This window comes from Hipposideros armiger, unplaced genomic scaffold, assembly GCF_001890085.2.
Source record: "Hipposideros armiger isolate ML-2016 unplaced genomic scaffold, ASM189008v1 scaffold_342, whole genome shotgun sequence".
Taxonomy (NCBI): Eukaryota; Metazoa; Chordata; class Mammalia; order Chiroptera; family Hipposideridae; genus Hipposideros; species Hipposideros armiger.
Window position 1 is genome coordinate 287366 of NW_017731692.1, and position 14708 is coordinate 302073.

Here is a 14708-nt window from a genome sequence, read left to right on the forward strand (position 1 = left end):
TGGCAACCCAAATTGTCCAGGTTGAGCCAAGGGTAAAATTCCCATCATCTAGTGCAGCCATTTTTTCTTTTTCTTTTTTTTTTTGGACACGGGGGGAGTGGGGGGAGAGTATTTATTTATTTAAATTTTTTTTGTAGTCTCAATATCATCTTTATTCTTTTTTTGTTAGCTTCAGGTGTACAAAAATGTAATAGACATTTACACCCCTCACAAAGTGATAGCCGCCCCCAGTCTAGTACCCCTCTGACATCATATGTAGCTGTTACAATTCCATTGACTCTATTCCCTATGCTGTACTCCATATCCTGTGACATATATATATATATATATATATATATATATAATTATAGTAGATATTCAGTATTATTCAGCTTCATTCATGTTTAATGTTTTTGGGATTCTTCTATTCCAATAAAATCTTGTGTGTGTGTGTGTGTGTGTGTGTGTGTGTGTGTGAGAGAGAGAGAGAGAGAGAGAGAGAGAGAGAGAGGGAGAGAGGGAAAGGAGGCAAAGGGGAGCTTCTTTGGTTCAGATGGAGTAGTGACCTGGCCGTTTTCCCAGGGCCTCCTCCCCCCCACACAGATTGCTGAGACACCTCTGCTATGAATCCCAAGGATCTGAAAACCCCTAGCCTGGTCTAGGTGAATGGATGGACATTGAAAAGGAAAGAGGAAATGAGGGAAAGATGGAAGGAAGGAAGAAAGGAAGGAAGGAAGGAAAGAAGGAAGGAAGGAAGGTTGCCTTTTATTGCTACTTCCACAAAATTACTATGAGAACCAATAAGAAAATGTATATTTGAGTCATAAATTGGAGCTTCCTCTTTTTGTTGGGCAAGGCCACACTTTGATTCTTTTTTACGCCAATAAAACAAATCATGATGCACCAAGAGACTAAAGGGGCAGTAAGCATATGGGCTCTGGAGCCAGACTGCATGGGTTTGAATCCTGGCCCTGCTACTTAGGAGCTGTGTGATGCTGGAAAAGTTACTTAACTTCTCTGTCTCAGTTTCATTAGTGACAGGCAGTGTCAGCAGTACCTACCTCATGTGGTTGTGAGAATCATGTCAGCTGATATCTGGTGTTTAGAACAGTTTTGGCTATGTAGTAATGACTTAATTTAGCTGTTGTTATGTTATAGGTACATAAGTGTACAATGCTATGTTCTATACATAGGATTGCCAGCCTCAGGTCACATCCTGTCTCACCTAACAGCCCCAGAAGTCGCTTAGCTCTCCCACTGAGGGCAGACGGGCCTCTGTGAACATGGTGGGTAACTGAGGATGGGGTGAGATTTTTTAGGCCTTTTATTGTTTTGCTTGGGGCAGAAGGCATCTATAGTGACATCCAGTCACCATCTTATTGTACAGTTGTGAGACACTGAAAGATAAGCCTTGACCTAATTGCCATGATCTAGTGATGTATTAATATATATAAACCCAAGGTGGACGGAGCCTCCAAGGTGATAAGTGAACTCCTTCCTCACAGCAGGTATATGCCAAACTCAGAGAAAGGGCACTAGACTGGTGTGTCTTGCCTAAAATTCACAGTCCCTTTCTCTTGACCCCACCTGCTTCCCAAGGGTAATGGGTGTCTTGAGGTCTCAGGTCCTTTATAGGGGATTTTCCAAGGTTCTCCTCTAACAAGCATGAGGTTCTCCATATGGAAGGGGTTGGTATTATGAAGACACAGGTGAGAGCTGCCAGCAGAGTAATGACCACAACCCCTACACCCCGTGTTTACATCTCCCTGATGTCACCGAGGGTTTCCATGAGCCTGTAAAATGGAGTGTGGGGTCATTTCCCATAGTAGTTTGCCATCTACTCTGGATGTCCGAACTCACAAGCTAACCTCTGAGGTACAGACTGAGCCTGTTGTCAGGGAGGGAAGGGTAGGTGGGAGACTCTGTGGCAGAGGAAGCTGGAGGGTAGAGAAGGAAGTGTGGCCAGTCACAGACGTGGAGTTGGGAGTAGCTGTGCCAGGGAGGACAGCGACACCAAAATGACGGCAGTGGCCGAAGTAGCACATTGGGCTGTGGGTGGGAGGGTCTGGCTAGAGTAAGAGCAAACTTGAAGTCCCAGAATCCTTTAGACTTAATTCTATAGGAAATGACTTATGCCCTATGTAGGAAGCTAGGAAACCCAGCTAGGAAACTTTCCCAGATGGCGAGAAGGGCAGGGGTTCTTTGAGGGTCCACAGCAGCTCGTGCCAACGTACAGGCATGGAAGCAGGCAGGTGTGGCCAGCGCATTCTAAACCACATTCCTCATGGTGGGGAGGATTCCACATTTCCTACTTCTTCAAGCCTCTTCGGAAACCTCTTGGCCATGAGCACAGATAACCCACTGCCTGTCAGAGCAGAGACTGAGACACTGCTCTAAAGAGCTTCACTCTGAGAGCTGCCCTGGAACCCCTGGGGAGTGAGACTTCGCACATGGGCTGCCTGGCCCTTCATTCAGCGACCTGGCTTCTAAAGTTGGTTCTTTCCTCCGTATCTCATAAAGAGGAAAAGGATCTGCCTAAGAGAGGTTATTGGGCAAACAGCCAGTTTGTTAGGCACGGGCTGATAGAGTCAGATGGTAGTTCGATTCCCCCAATGCTCCTTTAGCCTGTTAGTGAACAGAGGGCTAGAGGAAATGTGAGGATGCAGCGGCTTCAAAAAGAGATAAGCTTAATCATTAACCATGTGAGAAAGAAGGACTGAGAGGAGGGAGGAAGAAGACTTGAACCTGAGACAAAAGGAAGTGGCCTGCCCCAGAGGAGACATCAGGTGTGTGGTGTCCCATGTATACCTAATTCTCTGAGAGGGTCGCCTTTGCCAAGAATGAAGAGTGGGTGGCAAACAGGTCAAGGGTACGCTAAGGGGCGGGGCAGCCTGCCTCCCCATGGGTACTGAGCATCCTGACTCTCTCCCCACTCTCTCCAGAGCCACTGCCATCATCTTTTGTCCTCCAAGTGTCCTCCACCCACCAAGCCTACCTCTAGTTCTCTTTCTCCCTGGGGCTGTGAGAATGGCTGGGCGCCCAGCAGAGCCTGGACTTCAGCCTCAGTTCCTGGTCCCCAGTGTGTATGTGTGAGTGTGTGTGAGTGCGTGTGCAGGGCCTGGGATCATCTACAGCACAGATCAGAACACAGGAGTAGACAGCTCCTAGAGGGTGACCCATGCATGGGTCATACCCTACACCATGGAGCCCAGATGACCTATTACTAGGACCCACCACCAGCCTCACACCTGAGCGGCCAGAGCAGCATCAGTCGCTGACCGGAGGAGCACATCATGGGTAAGTTCAGCCGTGGAGGGCCTGGGTGTGGCGGGACTCAGTGAGAGGCAGGGAAGCCAGAGAAGAGAGAAATCTGAGAGTTCTGTCACTCTTTGCCCCTCCCCCTTGTTGCTGCACAATAGCCATGTCACTTGGGCCTTGCAATCTGGGGGATACTGCAGAGGTTGGTGATCCCAAATGGAGCAACAAAGGATGTGAGGATTGGAGCAAAGTTATGGCCAATAAAGTCTCCCCAAAGGCGTACAGCGGGTGGTCATCCAATGTCCAAGGCAGGGACAGTAGGGAGGCCAGGAAGCTGGTGGTCATGGAATGGGGTGGAGGGGGGTACTGGTGACATCAGCTGGCCATGTTAGGAGGGATGGGGAGAGTAAGGGAGAGTTGGATAAGATTTATAGGTGCCCACGAGGGCCAGTGCCCAGGAAAAGCTCTGGAATAAACACTCCAGGGCCTTAGAAAATGGAGGTAGGAGATGGTGTCATCTGACGTGAGCTCTCATTTGTTTATTCAGCCTAGTGTCAGACTTCCTGAGGCACAGGTGATGCTGACACACAGGCTAGGAGCTGGCCGAAGGGAGGGCTGGGGGCAGGTGGTTCCTGATCCACTCGTCACTTCTTGTCATCCTCCTCTTTGTCTTCTGTCTTCTCCTGGTGGTGGCAGGCCCTCACATCATGTCCCAGTTGGAGCCTCTGAGGCTGGAAGGACCCCTCGCCACCTACAACCTGGGCCTGGTGGTTCTCTCAGGGTACATCTTCTATGAGGTAAGGCGGGTGGGGGCCCTGCAGAGTTCTAGGGTCTCTTCCTTTTTGGGGTGCTCAAGAGATAAATAAAACCATGACCTTCCTATGCAGAAAGCTGAAAAGTCTTGATGGGGACACATGCAGGAGTGGGGGTTCTGTTCCCTCTTTGGCTCTGCTGTCTTCCCTGTGGAGACACCATTCCCTCTTACCAGCTCCCATTTTATTTTATTTTATTTTTTTTAAATCAGTTTCAGGTGTACAAAACAATGTAATGGTTAGACATTTACAACCCTCTCAAAGTGATAATCTCCGTCCCTCAATCTACTACCCCTCTGACATCGTATATAGCTGTTACAATTCCATTGACTGTATTCCCTATGCTCTACTCCATATCCCGTGACCATATATATATATATATATATATATATATATATATATATATATATANTATATATATATATATATATATATATATATATATATATATATAAAATTATAGTTGACATTCAATATTATTCAGCTTCAGCCGTACACTGCAGTGGTCAGACATCTACACTGTCCATGAAGTGGTCTCCCTAATAAGACATGTGCCCATCTGACACCCTACAAAATCTTTACAACATTATTATATTCCCCGAACTGTCTTTTGTATCCCTGTGGCAATCTTGTGGTTACCGATTTATGCTGTCTAATCCCCTCCCCTTCTCCTCATCCCCATCCCCCTCCCAACTAGCAACCCTCAGTTTTTTCTCTATATCTCTGAGACTGTTTCTGATTAGTTTGCTCATTTATTCTATTCTTTAGATTCCACATCTAAGTGAGATCATATGGTATGTGTCTTTCTCCATCTGACTTATACTTCACTTACCAGCTCCCACTTTCCTTTCCCTTAAGTGGAAAAGTACATGTCGGTGACAAGTAAGATCGGAATTCACAGCCCTCTCCCATCTAAATGAAACCCCCGCCGCCTCCTGTTTCTACCTGGGCTCTGTTAGCCTCTGCCCCAAAGCTGGTGCTCCTTCCAGATGCCTTGCTCTCAGCAAGTCATCATTCGGCAAGTGTGCACGTGGTATGTGCTTTGTGCCAGGCTGTGCCAGGACCCTCAGAATCACGGCTGGATGAGGCACCCTGCCCTCCAGGAGCTCACATCTAAGAGGGGAGATGGATGTGGAAACAGGCGATTGTAATTCAGTGAGAGCAGGGTGACAGAAAGTATGCTCCAGGGAAGGGCAAGAGAGGCAGAGACCCGGGCTCTGGGCCCAGGCTTGGGGTGCTGGGAAAGCTTTCTGAGGAAGAGATCATACCTGCTGACATTGTGGTGTGCTCATTACAGTGAAGCATGGTGTTCTCGGCGTGGTATGAGGACCTGCGCATCTCATCCTCATGACAGCGCTGTCAGGAGGCACAGAGGGGTAAGTAAGTTAGCAGGTGGCCAGGCCCCCTGAGCTCCACCCCCACCTCCGTCTCCTTCTGCGCCGGCGCTAGTGGAGAGGAGGTAAGGGGTCCAGCCCGAAGTAGCAGATGCTGACACTACACCTCTTTTACCTCCTCTCCCTCGTGGATTGGTTGCCCTTCTTTCATTAGATCTCATCCTTCAGTCCACCCTCTGCACTGCTGACATACCCATCCTCCCAAAACACCAAATGGATGGGCCTCTGTCTGCGAGCCTCTGCCTGGTGGCTTCCAGGCCAGCAGGGCCTAAGGCGAGACTCTCTCCTGCAATGAGCGGGCATATGAGGCCTTCCACGGCCCTTTCTGGCCTCAGCTTTCCTTTCCAGCCTCGCCTCCCTCCTCCCCCCCAGCAGCCCTGCTCACTTGCCTCACAGCCGAGCTTCCCCAGCAGTGGGCCTTGGCACATGACTGTTTTTCTGCTAGAAATTCTGTTCTCCCCAGGTACTCTGACAAATTCATGCACATCCTGTGGACTCAGGCCATTGGCACCTGTTATGAAACTTCCCTGACTTTCCAAGGCCGGGTTGTTTGTTTCCTTCCTTGGGTTTTCACCTCTACTCTCCATGGTGGGTGGGGACCGACTCCACCAGCTGGCAAGTAACTGGTTGTGTGCATCTACCAACTCCATCTCACAACTTCAGTAACGCCCCCTCAGTAGATTGAAATCAGCCACGGAGGGAGTATTTACACCATAGGAATTGGCAAACACTACAAATCAGCCCCCCTCTCATCCCTCTGTCTCATTTCCGTATTTGGCTGTCTCCGCTCCAAACGGCAAGTGCTTCAAAGGCAGGGCCATGTTTTACTTATCTTTTTAAAGACAGGCCCAGCATAGTGTCTGGTACCATGTGGAAGATGCAAATAACTTGTGAGACACAAGACATGCCTTAAAAAACTTGTCGTTCAATTGTGGTGACAAATCACTCTGCTGCCACCACAATCCTCTGAAAACCTGCCACGGCCAGGTCCCGCGTAGCTCCCTTTGCCCATACGACCTGAATGTAGAGTCCCTCCAGGTAGGGATTTTTGTCTATTTGTTTTATTGAGGCTCGGTGCTCAGACCAGGCCTAGTATGAAGTACTCAGTACAATTTACTCATTGTCAAGTGAGTAAATAAATGACAAAGTTCAAGCTCCTTACAACAGCCTTCACGACCCCTTGGCAACTGATTCTCCTGTCTCTCTGCTTCTGTGGCTACTCCTCTCCTAATAAGAGCCCCCATTCCAGCCCCACTGCCCCCTCGCTAGCCCCCAGTGAGCTGGGGGAGGCCCAGGCCCCAAGCGCTCTTCTCCTGGCGTGAGGCTTCGTCTCCCTCCCTCTGTGTGCCCAGGGCTGCCTCATTCTCCAGTCTGATGCCCACTTCCAGAACACCGCCTGTTTCCTCATCTGGCCCCAACCTTACAGGTGAGGGTTGTTCCTACATCCTCAGTGAGGCTCTGCACTCCCTGGGGGCAGGGCTGACGTGTGTCCAGCTCTGTGTCGCCTCCTAACTTAGTCTCACACATATCGGGTGCCCAGTGTGGGTTCTCAGTCTAGATTTGTCCACGTTATAAATGTTGGAGGGGCAGATGGTTAGCTCAGTTGGTTAGAGCACAGTGCTCACAACACTAAGGTTGCCGGTTCGATCCCCAAATTTGCCGCTGAGCTGCGCCCTCCACAACTAGATTGAAACAACTACTTGACTTGGAGCTGATGGATGCTAGAAAAACGCAGTTTCCCAATTAAAAAAAAAATGTTGGAGACCAGCAAGATGTATGCAAGTCCCAGCCTCTGACCTGGCCACTCTGTGGAGTTTGTCTGATTAGCATTCACTCATCAAGTGTCAGTGAGGCTGGGAGGGATGGTGGTTTCCAGCACATGACCGAGGAGGTATTAGCCCATCAGGCCCTGACCGCAGTGGGAGCAGGCTTCATGACTTGGTCTTTTCCTTTCCCTCCCTCCCAGTTTGTGGCCACCTCACCCCTGGCTAACTCCAGCTACTTTTGCCAGTCAGTGGACTGCAGCCCTAGTGAGCTTCGGATGAGGGTCTGGCTGCCAGTGGGAGTGAACTGATTGGCTCAGCACAGGCTCAGGAGGCCTCAGCTTGAATCTCAGCTCTGCCAGTTACTTGCTGTGTGACCATGGGTCACCTGCTTACCTTTTATGGGCCTCAATGTTCTTATCTATAAAATGGGGATAATAATACCTACTTTGTAAAAAGAAACAATTGACAGAAGATTAAATTAGATAATGTATGAAAGTGTTTAGCCCTGGGCTTGCCACACACTGAGTGCTGTCTAAGAGGTAGCTATTTCATTATTTTTAGCTGTTCTCTGTTTCAGCTGGAAGCAGAACAAAAGTTTTCCTTGCTGGAAAAAAAAAAATCTAACTGAAGCTTGACAAGTTACCAGGTAGTGACTTGGATGTTGAATCAGGGATGTTGAACAATGGGCTAAAGTCTGGTCCACGGACCACCAGCATCAGCACCGCCTGGGAGTTTGTTGAACATGGAGAAGCTCATGTCCCACCCCCAGCGCACTGATTAAGAATCTGCTTTTCAACAAACAAGATCTCAGATGATCCTTAGATTGCATAGCTGCAGCCTGGGACACGTTTGAAGAGTCCTGTTATCACTCCCAGTAGCTTCTCCCCTCTTTCCTGTGTTAACAGGCGTCTTCCTGCAGACAGGTGGGCACTGTGGGAGCAGTGGGTGGCGCAGAACACGGAGTGGACTGGGGCTGACGCCAGGGCGAGCTGTGCGCCCGGGACAGAGGTCTGACTGCACAACCTCGTCCTTCCCAGCAGATGGCGAGCGTGCGCCGGTAACGCTCCTCAAAGGCCTTTGACTTGCTTGACCGGGTAAGGGCCTGGTCGCTTAGGCGCTTGTGCGAGTTACCTCTGTCATCTGGGTCTGGGGTGGTGTATACGCAGCGTCCTGTGTGAACACTTCCCTCCAGCCTCCCGGTGGGATGTTCTCATGATTTGCCCCGGCAGCCGCGGCTGAGGCTGATGTCAGAGCAAAGCCTTAGTCCCAGTACCTGGTGGAGGAAGAACACTCACCGATGCAGCATCTCACTGCCACAGGTGAGATGGGCCCCCACTCTTCACCCACGCAGCTGCATAAAAGTAGGAATTTGCCCCATTAGCAACCAGGTTCCAGGTTCCATGAAAATGAAAGAGAAACAGATTTTCAAAAATTGATATTATGTGGCAAGGGTCATCAGACAGCAAAAAGTCCTTTAGTGTTAATGAGGAGAAGAAACCCTGCTTGTGAATCCAGAAGGTTCACAGGATTGAGTGGGGGTGGGGCATGGTCATGATTTGAGGGAAGTGAGGAAAGGGAGGGGCCTCTTTCTTATCAATTCCTTACCAAAATGGAGTCGGAGTAGAGAACCTTCCAGAATTGATCTTACGATCACCTGGGTCCTGGGATGGGTGTTCAACAACTGAGTTCTCCCACCCTCCTAGATGGGATAGGAAAGCAGATAGTATCAAGCCAGATTGTATTCAAATCCCAGCTTGGACAACTATTAGTTGTATAACCTTGGGCAAGTTACTTAACCTCCCTGTGTCTCAGTTTTCCCATTTGTAAAATGGAGGTAAGTATAAATCACATAGTACTATTATAAGTGTTTATATGGTTTTTTATGCATACAAAGTAGCTGGCACACAGTAGGTACTATAAAGGTGTGTGACTAGTGTTATTTCCCTTGAGTTTCAGTCTCCCCTTTGGTAAAACAGACAGAACTACTCCCTTCTTGGTAGTTGAGGTCCCAGGAGAAGAGTCTGGAGAAACAAGGCCCCCACAGTTGACACCATCTTTTCTTCCTCTGCAGTTCTGCTTTACATTACGACAGAAACCAGAGCAGATCACCTTTCAGCATGTCTGTGACCATGACATCGTGCTCTTCAACTGGTAGGCTGGAGTCAAATACGTGCCAGGTGGTCAAGGTACATGACACAGCTGAGGGAAGCCCTACCCAGGCCCTTGTGAGGCAGGCTTCTCTCTGCTGGGCAGAGTTTCCAGCTAGGGAGGTGAGCATCCTGTAATATCACGGTTTGGCTCTCAGATTACCCTTTCCTGTGGTCATGACATCAGTCCTCTGCTCCCTGTGGCTCCTCAGAGCTTCCTGGCCATCCCTCCCTGTTGTGTGGAAGGAGGCTGTGGGAGGTCCTTATAGCCATCAGCCCAGCGGGTGCAGAGGAGGGTATAAGCACCCTCATTTAGCACCCTGTTAATCCCACCCCAGCATCATGACCTCAGATGGCTCATGCCAGACATCCTCGGGATAGACCCTTCCCAAGGATTTTCTCTGTAGGATGTGCAGAGGTGCTCCCTGCAGTCCAGAGGATTGAAACATGAAAGAGAAAACCCAAAGCACAGCTAGGCCCAGCTCCACTTATTTATTTCCTTTGATCTTCCCACCCCACTCTGTAGTTAGGATGCTGAATTCTTTGGCCCATGTCTGCATGTCTCTGTGCTAACGACTGGCTAGTCTGAGTCCTGCCATGCAGCCCTACCTGTGGTGGAAGCGACATCTTATCATCCTACAGCTGGTGAAAAGGCCCCGTTGGCTCCAGGGGTCTTGGCCGAGCCCTGGATTCTATTCCCTGCTGCACCAGTAACTTGACATATGACCATGAACTAGCCCTTCTCCCCCCTGAGTCTTCCTCAGTAGCCCAACATGCAAGAGTCTCAGTAACCATTTCAAGTCCTAGAACCAACTCTCCCTGATACGGTGTGAGACCTGGAGCAAACGACTTCCACACTTCAGACCTCAGTCTCATCATCTGTAAAATGAAGGCGCTAGGCTAGATGACCTCATAGTGCTCGTATCCTGTGAGCTTGTGATCACTAAATGACCCTCCAGGTGCCCGGGTGCCTTATGGTTTGGGGAGCCTTATCGCCAGATGGTAGTGACAGCTGAGGTGTCCCTCAAGGGGCTTAGGACGGATTGATTGAGTTCATCATCAGTGTCAACATGACATAGTTGGATTGGGGCAAATGGGGGGTCAGAACCAGAAGGGTCAGGAAGATTTTTAGGAAAATGTGTTAGGAAAAAACTGAAGCAGGCTTCACCAGGCTTCACTGTTTTCCAAAGAGGAAGACTGAACTTCCGAAGAGGAGGTCTGCCCCCTGCTGGTAGACAAAGGGGTGAAAACAAGAGGGTGAAGACAGGCAGCGAAGACAGGGCATGAAGACAGCTTCTCACCTCTCCCATCTCTTTCTTCTCAGGTTTCTTTCCTCCAGGGTCAGGGTGTGGCCATCGCTGCTTACGTCTCCTACCATCTCTTTGCTGAGTGCTCCTTTTTCAGTGGATTCAACATGGCTGTCCTGTACACCCCCAACCTCATCGCTGTTTTCTTCACCTTCTACCCCCGGACATACCTGAGGAGCAAGAGGGAGAAGCTGACTTAAGTGGCAGGACGTGAGGACAAATATAAGCAGAACAGTCCTACAGAGAGCTGGGTGGAAGACTGCGTGGCTTATAGCCCACCTGTGCTGAGAAGGTACCTCTGGACTGCATTTTGTCCTGTGAAGGAAGGAGGAGAATTGCCTCGTGTCCAGAGCTCAGGAGGACAGAGATGGAGTCAGCTTCCTGTACTCACTTCTGTTATGGCACTTCTTACATGGATTTGTGACTGTTTGTACATATTCTTCCTCTACTAGATGTGAGCCTCTCATGGGAGAGGCTGTCTTGTTCTCAATGTTCCCCACACCTGGCACAGCACCACCATAAATGTGTGTTTGGATCCTCGTATTCCATGATGGGCACTCATGACCTCTGGGGAAGATCAGGGCTTGGGGCATGGAAGACGTCAAGGCTGGCTTGATATCTTGCAGTGGGAAATGATGACTGAGAATATCCAAGAGTGAGTGTGGTCCTGTTTGATTGCTGGCGTGGCTGTGTAAGTGGTTACCCTACATATCTTCTTGTCTGTTCACTGCTGCCTACACGTGTATTTATATAGTTGTATGATTCTCTGGGTGCGAGTGATGTTGCAGAGAATGTTATGTGTATACGTCTAAATACTTGTTTTCAAATATATATGCATGTTCCCATTTGATTTTCTCTCTGTGTGTTTGGTTGTCTCTTCTGTGAATCTCTGAAAGTGCCACACTGGCAAATAAAAGCCACTGGGATTAACCCCTCTCCTGTCCCAAATGGGAGACATTGAAGCCCACTGAGAAATCTCTGAGTACACGTTCCAGTGGGAGCCTCCACAGAGGGATGTGAGAAAAGGGGAAATGGGGTAAAACGAATACAGCCATCCACTTCACAGAGAAGGAAACTGAGGGCCAGCAAAAGAGAATATACAACCAGGATCGCATAGTATGGCAGAAACAAAAGTCTGCTGAGCCGTTTAAAACCAGCACTAGATGTGTCTCTGAAAAGCAGTTTGCCTGGGAGCTGTCCCTGTATTTCCAGCGTTCCTATTCTTCTTTATAATCTCTCCCCTTAGCTCTTTTCCTCCCCTCAGTCAGTCCTCATTTTGCAATGCTTCAGTAGTCAAGAACATTAAAGAACTGTTGATGTTTATGCAGCGCTATTTGGGGACTATTTATCCATCAGGTACTCTAGTTAATTAACTCAAGGCAGGCAGGGCTGCATCCTGTGGACACGATCCTCAGAGAAGAAAATTATACCGGATATGAACACATCCCACACACTTTTCCACATACAGGTTCAGTGCCTTTAGAGATGGGTGCCCCTTCTAAGGCAAACATTTATAAAAGAAAAGAAAAGGGCTGGCTGAGTGGCGCGTTGGTTAGGAGTTGGCTTGGGATGCCAGCTCTGAGCAGCAGGACACTGGTTCGGATCCCACATGAGAGCCAGTGATGCTGTGCCCTCTACAGCTAAGATGGTGAACAACAGCTCAACCTGGAGCTGGGCTGCCGTGAGTCACTGGCGACGGCGTAGCCTGCAGTGGGGCTAGCCTGCAGTGGGGCTAGCCAGCAGCGGGCATGGGCTTTTGTGAGCTGCCGTGAGCCACCGTGAGTGGCTGTTCAATGGCCGGCGAGCGACTGCCTCATCTGGGAAGAGCACATGATAATACCAACATGGGCCAGTGAAGCGACGTCCTCCACAACTAGACTGAAGAACAAAAGGACAGCAACTTGTCAGTTCCCCTTCCTCAATTCCCCAACAATGTTCCCCTCCTCTAATTCCCCAATAAAATCTTAAAAAAAAAACAGAGAAAAGAAAAGAAAAAAGGAAAGGAAAGAAAAGAAAAAATGCATAGGAGTAAAGTCTGTTTACTTGCTTAGCAGCCAAAAAATTAGTCATTTCAGCGTTCAGAGCTAATATGTGTCCTGTTTTCTGTGGCTGCCTCTCCCTGATTCAGCAGCCCAAGAGGAAGTAATAGGTCCCAGGTAATGACTGAATGAAATAAGATTTTGGCTGAGGAGAGCCTGATGTGAGGTAGTGTGGTAGAGAGTTTGGATGGAAATTCTCAGTGATCTAAGGATTCTCCTCCTTTCTGAACCTGCGCTGTGTTGTAACACCCCTACCTGGTTCAGGAGTGCAGGTATCACTTATCAATGTAGAAAGGTTATATGAACATTATAAAGCAAAAAGTTATTTGTATGTGTCAAAACATAGCTAAATTCCTAATAATATTATTGAAGTTCAACTCTATGAACTTTTAAAATAATGATAAGCAAAACTGATGGTTAGATATTTAAATATATGAGGTCAGACAATTAAATTTCAAACTCCTCCTAGAAAAAGTGCTACATACCTCATTGCTGAATATCACTACGGTCACATTCAAAGTACTCCCCTTGGGAAGTTATGCACCTATGCCAGCGCCTAGTCCACTCTTCAAAGCAACTTTGGAACTCTTTTTCTGGAATGGCCATCAGAGCTGTTGTCGTATTACCCTTGATGTCCTGAATGTCATCAAAATGTCTTCCTTTCAATATTTCCTTATCTTCAGGTAAAGAAAGAAGTCATTGGGNTCTTAACCAACTGAGCCACTCAGCTGGCTCCATTCCACTTTAATTAAACACTTAAATGTGTATGAGTAGTATCTCAGTATACACAGTACAGCTGAGGTCTTCTAGGAGCCTTCATGGGGCTCCAATGTGGCATAAAGTAGAAGAAACATTTAGTTATATAAAAAATACGTTTTGTTTTTTTTTAATATTTGAGTTTGTGAACGTTGTGGCTTGCCAAAATGTGAATTCACTGTAAGGGGCTCAACTAGCATTTCATACAATTGCTGCGGCAGCTTATTTAACCATTCAAGTCGGCTGGACTGAACTGATTCCCAGAACTCCCTTCCCTGCATGTTTCAGGTTAGAGTGAGAATGACAGACATGTTTGCACAAGATATGAAGGGCAGAAGTGAAGCAGCAGCTGTATTATTTTCTACTTGCAGAAGATTGGGGCATGTGCCTTTGTAGCTCACACACTGTTACTCATCTGCTGAGTCCTTGGTGTGGGCAGCGGGGGGCATGCAGGCAGCCTGATGCAAGAGCCATGAATTATTGGTGAAAAGTTCAGGTCGTCTTCATCTAACTTTTTCACGCAGCCTTTTCAGCACTTCCAAATAGTAAACTTGGTTAACCGTTTCTCCAATTGGTACAAATTCATAATGAATAATCCCTCTGATATCAAAAAAGGTTAGCAACATGGTTGCAACAAACTTGTGAAATTGTCAGTCCTCACATAGCAGGGTGGAACTGTTGCCCAGAGAAGGTCTGGTTTGCCAAGACAGGGAGGCCCAGAGTACCCGGTTGGAAGGTCCCATAGACAGAAGTGAGAGAGTAGCCCCTTCACACCTCCATCTCCCATGAGGATCCAAGCGTTGATGGCCTGGGTTCCTGGCTATTGCCTCTTAACTCAGAGTATATCTAATTAAAGAAATAACCCTCCAAAATGGAGCAGCTTCATTGTCCTCTTTCAGCTCATAATTCAGTGACAGCCCTCCTCCCTGCTCCACATACACTCCATTGTCCACTCCGCTGACCACAGATGGTCAAGGGCTGCTGAGCCCGAGTAGGTGTTTAGAGCCAGGAATCAGAAGAAAAAGTCATGTCCCCATTGGTCCTCCTCCCTTTCTTTCTTGCAGTTCTCTGTATACTCCTTATATTCATAAATGGAGAAATCCCTCTAAAAGAAGACAACCTCTACCTTTTGTCCTCTGTCCCTGGGTAGTCTCAGGGCAAGATGTCTGTTACAAAGGAGAACTTTAATTAGGGCTTTTGAAATTCAAACCCTCACAATCAGGGTCTAAGATCTCAGGGACAAGGGTCTT

At 48.2% G+C, this 14708-nt stretch overlaps 1 long non-coding RNA gene across 4 annotated transcripts; it reads left to right on the top strand.

Annotated features, from left to right (window-relative positions):
* The first annotated feature begins 411 nt into the window (after window positions 1–411).
* On the top strand, window positions 412–11574 carry LOC109392654 (uncharacterized). Of its 4 annotated transcripts, none has more exons than XR_002126103.1 (6): window positions 412–3276; window positions 3934–4034; window positions 5347–5425; window positions 8115–8303; window positions 8402–9479; window positions 10681–11574. It is a non-coding gene; the product is annotated as an uncharacterized LOC109392654 (long non-coding RNA). The 4 variants fall into 4 exon arrangements; XR_002126102.1 differs by having other exon boundaries at window positions 431–3276; window positions 8115–8528; window positions 9281–9479; XR_002126104.1 differs by having other exon boundaries at window positions 8115–9395.
* The last annotated feature ends 3134 nt before the right edge of the window (window positions 11575–14708 follow it).